Source organism: Sinocyclocheilus grahami, unplaced genomic scaffold, assembly GCF_001515645.1.
Source record: "Sinocyclocheilus grahami isolate Dianchi unplaced genomic scaffold, SAMN03320097.WGS_v1.1 scaffold473.1, whole genome shotgun sequence".
NCBI classification, from domain to species: Eukaryota; Metazoa; Chordata; class Actinopteri; order Cypriniformes; family Cyprinidae; genus Sinocyclocheilus; species Sinocyclocheilus grahami.
In genome coordinates this window covers 836,753-845,259 of record NW_015505652.1, presented here as the reverse complement: position 1 = coordinate 845,259, position 8,507 = coordinate 836,753, and the positions used below count along the sequence as shown (strand labels likewise).

Below are 8,507 nucleotides of genomic sequence, written 5' to 3'. Positions count from 1 at the left end.
ATTTCTTGATAATTAAGTGTTATATGGCCCACTGAATCATACTCAGACTCAATGCTGACAACACTTGAGAGAGAACTGTCAGGAGATTTATTTCTTAGCATAAAAGAGAACAGTGATACAAGAGGAATACCAAATTATTGTTTTAAGTGTGAAAATATAGCAGAAGTAACACAGAAATGACTTGTGAAAAGGCCCCTGAAATAATCAGGTCTTCACTTTAAGCTTTCATTTAGTAATGAGTGAGTTTTTGCTAGAAAAAGAGCAGGAGAAACACTGTGAAAGTGTCTCAGAGCCGGCAAAAGCTGTGAAAAGTGTGACACTTTACCTCACAGAGTAAGATGCAGCATGCAGAAGTGACATGCATGGTTGTTTATCCACACCAGAACTACCGACTGTAGCCAAAGCACAATAAACTCATTTAGCTTTTTCCAAGGCCCATATTTACAAAATATAGACTTCTGGGAATCCATACTCTGGTCTCATGAGACCAATTCAATCATTTCGGATCTAACAGCATCCAAAATGTTCTGGTGTTGCTAGAGGAGGAGTACAGAGAGAAGTGCCTGGTTCCCACAGTGGCATTCAGTGGTAGTAAAGCTCTTCTATAGGGATGTATGAGTGCTGAAGGTGTGAGGGAGTTGTACTTTATCAACGCTGGCATGAATTCACACACCACTGTCAAAAACCTGAAACTGAAGATGCTACCCTCTTCTCATTCCTTGCATTTTTTTTAACATAACAATGAAGATATTCATTCTCTTGAGTTGAAAATCCTTCAGTGGACATGTATTTCACTCAATCTTAACACTCTTGAGCTGCTGTGAGCGATTCTGTAGAGACGAGCTGAGCAACACTCCCCATTTAAGGAGGTCGTCCTCCAGGAGTTAAACAGCACAGATGTGAAAATTTGTCATGAACTTGTACACTCAGTGCCAAAAAGTGTCAGAGCAGTGTACTTAGAGTTATGGAGGACATATAGAATATTACACTTGGTTGAATTAAATCTAGGTTGTACTCAATTCTGCAATCCCTCATTTAAACAAAATTTTTTTATTTTACAGATATTAATAGCATGTATTTCTCTGTTTTTATTAAGAATGTTTAATACATTTCAATTTTGCCGCCTTTCTATGAATTATATTAGTGATCATTAGGAAAATACATCTTTTATATTTAATTAGAGGGGGTGTACTCATTTATGCTGTGCACTGTATATATAGAGAGTAGTATTATCAGTCAGTCAATCAGTCAAGTCCAGTCAGGTGAACCTGAAAACAGCCTAATCAAGGGCTTTTTTTTCATTCAGACAAACTCTTAACTAATCCATTTTGAAGATTTTGTTTTGCACATGCCTTGGATCATTATATAAAATTAAAAAAAATTATTTTGGTCAAATTTCTGCTTTGGGAAGCTCACGATTCTTTGAAGAATATTGAATTAAGTGGTGCATCATCAAAGAATGAGTCACGACTGTTGCTTCAGCCTCACACTGTGTTCAGATTTTCAGAGAGAGCTGTATACATTTTCTCTCTCGTCTGTATTGCTATGGGGAGGTAGACAGCAACAGTGACTCCACGGCTTCTCATGGAGCAAACCATTGATGGATGGAGGGGGACGGGTGTGTGCAGTCAGGCGTGGGATTTGTCCGCTCTGCCGCTGGCCTCCTCTACGAGGGCCTCTCCCTTCTCCTGTTGAGCTGTGCCCTATTAGCTCACATTTATGAGACGCATTTTCTCTTTTCGCCTGGCGTGAGCACTGATAAGAGTGTGTAAACAATACTTTTCATCCCCTCTCCTTCAGTGCATGGTGGTCTCTCCCTCTCGCTCAGTGACATACGTTGCTGTTCTGTCTGCGCGCAAGGTGATTAGTGTAGCTCTCGACGAGAAGGAGCCCCGTATCCTGGGAAATGGCGAGACACACGGCCATAGCTCGTGCTGACAGAGGGATTAGCGTAACTGTCGTGGACCGTTCTCTGACCAGACAGGCTGAGTTGACCAACTTCATAGGTGACAGCTGAGCCCTGCCTCAGGTGCGTGAGTGAATGAGAGAAAGAGAGAGTGAAAAGGAAAATCCCTCCCACTGTTTTTTCTCCCATAAGCAGGTTGTTTACCTTCAGGCCGACTGTGTGCGTGCACATTCGCGTGGGAGAGTTTGTGTGCCGAGCATGTAAGTGGACTGCAGACCTCCCAGGGCTTTCATAGTTTGTTTGACTGCGGAAGGAAGTGTGAGGAGAATTTACACATTAGCATGGAGAGTGAGTGACCAAAGCGAGTGCAGATTAAAGTGTTTACATTTTAAAATGTCGTTGTGGATGATGGTGAGGAGTTTTGTTTTTATACTAGTAGAAAGAATGAGATCCTCTTGATTTTGTTGAAGTGAAGTGTTCTTCACAGTGTACTCTTTATACATATTTCATCAGTGTTAAATAGGGAAAACTGTGAATGCTGTTTATTAAAACATTTTAGAGTCTTGTCAAATTAGAGTTAAATAGTTCACTTTTGTACTGATACTTTTCTTACACCCAAAACATAGCCAACTCTATGTGAGTATGTGAATGCTTATAGCTGTGCAAGCTCACTTTAACTCAGTTCACATTCTGAAATTCACATTGTGAGACAAATATGCATTTCATTCTCAGTGTTACCACAAGGGGTGCTATAATAGACTTTAGAGCAGTGGTTCTCAAACAGAGGGCTTAGGCCCACTAGGGGCCTCAGCAAACTTCCAAGGGGTCTTAAGATGACAAAATGTTTTAAAATAAGACTTAATCTAATTTTAACACTTCTAATTGTTCTACTTTTTTTTTTTTTTTAAAGGAGGGACCTTTGAATATTCTTGTGAACTGTGGGGGGTCTTGAAGTCAAAAGGGCTGAGAACCACTGCATTGGTAAACTTTTATTATCATCTATAGTCAGTTTTCTCTTTTAGGTCATCTGAGAGCCTGAACTAAGAACTCTGCAGCATACCTAGACATATGGGGTCGGCTTTCTGAAGTTGTAAAACAAATCTGCAAGACTAGTCCTCAACATGTTGGCAGTGAACTTTAACTGGTCATCAAACACTACTCTCCGGTTTCTTTCTCGGAGTAGTATTGTTGAACCCAAAAGGTAGTGAATCTTTGTCCAGGCTGAGATTGAAATGCAGTCATAGATACAAGTCGAGATCATGATGTTGTCACACTGAAACTGTGGGTAGTCTTGTATAGTATGTGCAGTGATAGGACAAGCTTTGTGCTTTATCATAGCCCACATAGCCCACTGACGGTGTGTTTATAGAGAATAAGAGGGGGCTAAGTACTAAGCCCTGAGGTACCCCACGCATATTCACCTAGCACATTTATGTATGCTTACAAACTATGCAGTGAGACATCAAAACTCAGATGTCTGATGACTGGGTGGCGGGTTGCCCCGAGGACAGCATTCACACAGTGACAAAGGACCTCCCATATTTAGGTCAGCAGCCAGCCAGCACAGGTAGCCGATTGGCACCAGGGAAAAGTCACACCCATGATATAAAGAGAGAGAGACACACACACAAGTATACACATGTTTGTCTGCCTGGTGAAGCTAAATTAAAAACGTGAATTTATTTTAACTTGTTTATTTTAATGTATAAAAAACTGTGTTTTGGTTATATTGGGCATCATAGCATTGCTTGTTTGTGTGTGTGTTTTGTATGTATGTGCTGGTATTGATAAATCACTACACCTAGTACAAGGTATCAACATCTGTTGATTTTGTAAACTCTTATGATAATGGGTATGAAGTCTCATGATATTCTTCTACTAACAGCAAATGCAAAGATGGGAGATGTGTATGAATAAAAATAAATAGTGTATTTAGATGTTAGTATCACATGATGGCAGTGCTTAAAACTTAAGGGTTTTTTGCCATTTGGCAGAATAAGATACAATATGTTCTCTCTTATCCATTGCTTTCAAAGATATTTAATTATAGCTCCATTAAATAGCCCCACAACATATTAGCAGATATAAGATAGAAGCATCAGCTTACACGCAAACTTTCTCAACCAATGACTGTTGACTCAGAGTTTATAAACAGGACTAAGCTGACCTATAGACAAGATTCATGACTGTTTCGTCAACTTCTTTCGTACAGCTTAGTGGTTAAAACGTGTAATATCTACTGCATTTGGTGAGGGAACTTGAAATCAGATTGGATGTTGCCAAATATTTCTTATCTAGCATGAAATATGAGCTTCAGCAAACAGCAGACGGTAAGAGAAAGACTAACTTGGTTGAAAGATGAATGTGACTTATGCAGAATAATGTTTTTCTTTTTAAACCACAATGCAGACGTGTAAAATGTTGTTATTGTGAACAGACATGCTTTGATATATTGAAATATCACTCCTCTGGAATATTGAGGGACAGAAACGGTGTTCTGCTAACAATGATTTAACTTCCCATTAGCTTAAAAACCTAGAAATTGTGAAAAATGTGCTGTAAACTACCCAAAGTTTCCAAAGTTTTGGGAAGTTGAAGGTGAAATATACTAAGTTTCTGCAGATGTTTTTGTGTAAGTCACATGTCCATTTCTTTTGACGTTAGCTTTAGCTGATACAGATAACTCATGCAACACGAAAAGTGTGACTGGTTATTCTCAAGTCTAAGCACAGGTATCTTCATTACCTGTCAGTTGGTTTTCCTCAACACTTAACTGAGCAGGGCTGAACTGAACACTGAACACACTGGCGCAAGCTGTTGATAATTACAGTAAAGGCTGATTTATACTTCTGCGTCGGACCTACGCCGTAGCCTTTACACCGTAGGCTATGCGTCAGTTTTCATTTATACTTCTGCGTCGTTGTCCGCGTCAACGTGCAGTACACATGCAAACCGCTAGTCTGCAGTGTCCACGGGCATGTTGCTGGTGTAACCCGCAGTACCACGGCAAAAGCCGAAGAAGAAGCAGCTCGTCGGAGAAGCATTATAGCCGTGACGGCGGCAAATTAATATCAAATCATTATTTAAAACTACAAAAAGGAGACAACAACGGAACAGGACTTGTACCATGGCAGATCAACATTGTTTGTTGCGGACAACTACTGATGTATAATGCTATGTAGTATAATAAATGATAAGACACTTGTTCTTTGCGTTGTTTTATTTTATATAAGAAAGTGTAAAATTTAAATATATTAAAGTGCACATAAACACACAAAAATCAAGTACATATGGAGAGAGGGGTTCTTGCAGACCAATCACAGCGCTTGCGGTCTGCGTAGAATTGACGCGCTGTTAGATTTTTGGAGAGGTGCACGTCAGGCTACGGCGTATGGGTGTGCGTCTATGCATAAGCTACGGCGTAGGTCTGATGCAGAAGTATAAATCAGCCTTAAGGGTCACACATGCACGGGAGTCATTATGTCCTGGTGGATTTTTTTAGGATCTAGCCTAATTTCTGAACAGAAATTTCACTTGCATGGTCATGTTTCACATTCTCAGGGGCCTCAAAAAATGGGGTAGTGTGCCCTTAGTTCCTCCAAACGTTCTTAAAGAATTTCTCATATGTGTGAATTAGGGATTTATAATATTATAGATTGTAAATACTTGTTGTTAATCCTTTAAGGGGGAAGTTGTGGCCTAATGGTTAGGGAGTCGGACTCATAACCCAAAGGTTGTGGGTTCGAGTCTCATACTGGCAGGAATTGTAGGTGGGGGGAGTGAATGTACAGCGCTCTCTCACACCTTCAATACCACGACTGAGATGCCCTTGAGCAAGACACCGAACCCCCAACTGCTCCCCGGGCGCCGCAGCAAAAAAAAAAGGCTGCCCACTGCTCCGGGTGTGTGTTCACGGTTTGTGTGTGTTCACTGCTGTGTGTGTGCACTTTGGATGGGTAAATGCAGAGCACTAATTCTGAGTTTGGGTCACCGTACTTGGCCACATGTCACGTCACTTTAAGTATAAGTATTATATTCACATCCTTCAACGGTGATTGACATTGTGTAATGTGTCAATGCTAAAGCTTGTAATACAAGAAAATCACTTGTTTTTTCTCCTAAAATGGCTGTTCATGTGTTTAAATTTTAAAACCAGCCTAAATTCTGTGATTTAAAAAAAAAAAAAATTTTTTTGAGGTGAATTTGCTGGAAGTGGAGCTGCCAGGGATTAGGGGCCGCTGGAGGTTTTCAACAGACCCACAATAGCAGTCTGTTCAGGCCTTGCAGATCAAAGCGCACTATGCCTGAGGAGCCAGGCTCTGGTTTGGGTTGTGGCCTCCCCAAGTGGAGAAACCAAACACAAGATATGGCGAATGATCTTCTTCAAACTGAAGGAATTGTCAGAGCTGCAAGTAGAGCAGGAATTACTTCAGAGCTCAGTTTTAGTTGGCCTTCCTAGGTGAACAATTCCTGTTGAGGTTACCAAATTATGGGGTGGTGTAACCTGCTCCAGGGGAACTGGATCAGGTGCTATCATGTAAAAGGTGACGAAACACTGGCTTTTAATATATTAATTAATTTATTCATTATTATTATTTTCAAACGTCTCTAGCTCTTATTTCTTTTAACTTGGGGCTTTTATTTGATTGGCGGACGCTGCCACACGAGGGTTGGCTGTATCGTCTGCGTCTGTGTTTAAACGATCTCGTCTGAAACCTGAGATATATAATACTGTTGACGGCAAGGTTATTGTTAAGGATGAATTCCTTAATTTTCTTGCTGTTAAAATTAAGACTCTAAGTCAGCATGAAATTGTCCTGTTGGCTGCAAAGACGTTTGATTCTAATTGGATTGAGGCTTCAAAGAAGGTACTGTTTGAATTATGTCCTACAACACAACGGAATGTTTCTCATAAAGGGCCACAGAAAGACGTTAATAACATAAAAAGCTGTCTTAAAGTGATGAATGAATGTGGCAAAGATATCCCCAGATTTGTTTCACATTATTTGGATGAGTTGCCGCCAGTGTCCTTCGATAGCATTGATGTTTCAAGTTTGCTTGGAAGAATGGAGCAGCTGAGTGTTGAGCTTTGTTCTATGAAACACGCACTGCAACTACAGGTTAATGTGGGTGAAGATCTACGAGCTATCACAGTGGATATTAATCGAAGAGTGTGTGCTGTGGAGCAATCGACGGATATGATGTGAGGCGGCGGCTCGGAGGGGTTGGCGGCAATGGTCAGAGCTACACGGATCGAGGGTACGGCACTCGGGGCCGCATCAGTGGAAACTTTGGATACGGTCATTGGCGAAGGAGCTGTGATGGTGGGGTCCTTATCTTTGAATGCACAGAGAGTGGAAAGTCCTGTGACAATGGAGGGAGCTACAGGTTTAACATCTTCCTCAGATTCTCCGAAGTGGAGTCGCGTGGTGAAAAAAGGTCATCGACAAGGTTTTGTGAATGCTGATTCTAAAACAAGATCGCCTGCTGTCATTCCCAGGCAGAAAAAGAAGTCAGGTAATGTCATGTCTGTTGTTGGTACTGGAGCTGTGGGCAACATCAGAATGGTTAAGACCAAACTGGTGAGTGTTTTTGCCTCCAAATTTACACCTGACTTAGATGCCTTGACTTGGTCTGAGTACCTGAAAGAAAAACTTGGACGCGATGTAGCTTGTCAGAAGATTGAAACTGTACAAAGCAGATACAGTTCATTTAAAGTATCTGCTGAATGTAATGAAATCAGTGAAATGTATGACCCGCAGCTCTGGCCCGAAGGGGCTTTTGTTAGACGCTAATATGAGCCGCGTAGGGTGGGAGTCAGCGGGTCAAATTCTACACTAGTTGCTGGGGAAAGTGTGCACCCTCGGGTAGAATAAACAAGTGTTGGTGCCCCCATGGACATTCGGGTTGTGTCATACAACTGTCGTGGTCTACGTGTGGGCCAGAGTGTTGGGGATAAAGCCCGCCGTATGGTTGTGGACAGTTTGTTGGAGAACTGTGATATTTTATGCTTGCAAGAGACATTTTTAGCAATGCAAGATCTGGATAAATTGAATTCTCTTAATGATAATTTTCATGGTGCTGGTGAATCCACAGTAGATCTTGGTATGGATTTAATCAAAGCTAGGATATCTGGGGGTGTAGCCATACTGTGGAAAAAAAAGTTAGACCCACTGGTGAAGGTAATTAGATTGGATGTTAATTGGTGTATTGCAATTCAGATTACTTATCAAGATAAGAGTTGTATTATTCTAAATGTGTATACACCTTACGAATGCCATCGTAATGAAGATGAGTATTTAAATAGACTAGCTTTTATCAGTTATTTTATTGAAAGTTCTACTATTTCTAGTGTGTATGTAATTGGAGATATGAATGCGGATATTTCAGACAGAAATTCATTATTTTCCAGCCATATTGTTCAGTTTTGCCAAGATAATAATCTCATTTTGTCAAGTGAAGTGTGTTTGCCTGTAGATAGCTATACCTATCTTAGTGAGGCTTGGAACACAACATCATGGTTGGACCATTGTATTAGTACAGCAGATGCACATGCCTCGCTGAGGGGTATGAGTATCTTATATGATACAGTAACAACTGA

The 8,507-nt window shown here is 40.8% G+C and overlaps 1 protein-coding gene across 3 annotated transcripts in view; it reads left to right on the top strand.

The window, feature by feature from the left end:
- ncoa1 (nuclear receptor coactivator 1) overlaps positions 1-8,507 on the top strand; it is a 71,719-nt gene that overhangs the window by 16,773 nt on the left and 46,439 nt on the right. Inside the window, exon 1 of one of the 3 annotated variants that reach the window (XM_016235677.1) lies at positions 1,834-2,029. The exons of the other annotated variants lie outside the window; for them this stretch is intronic. The gene's annotated coding sequence lies outside the window, so the exon portion shown is untranslated. Of the gene's footprint in view, positions 1-1,833; positions 2,030-8,507 lie in introns of those variants that run through there. 3 annotated transcript variants of the gene reach the window in all.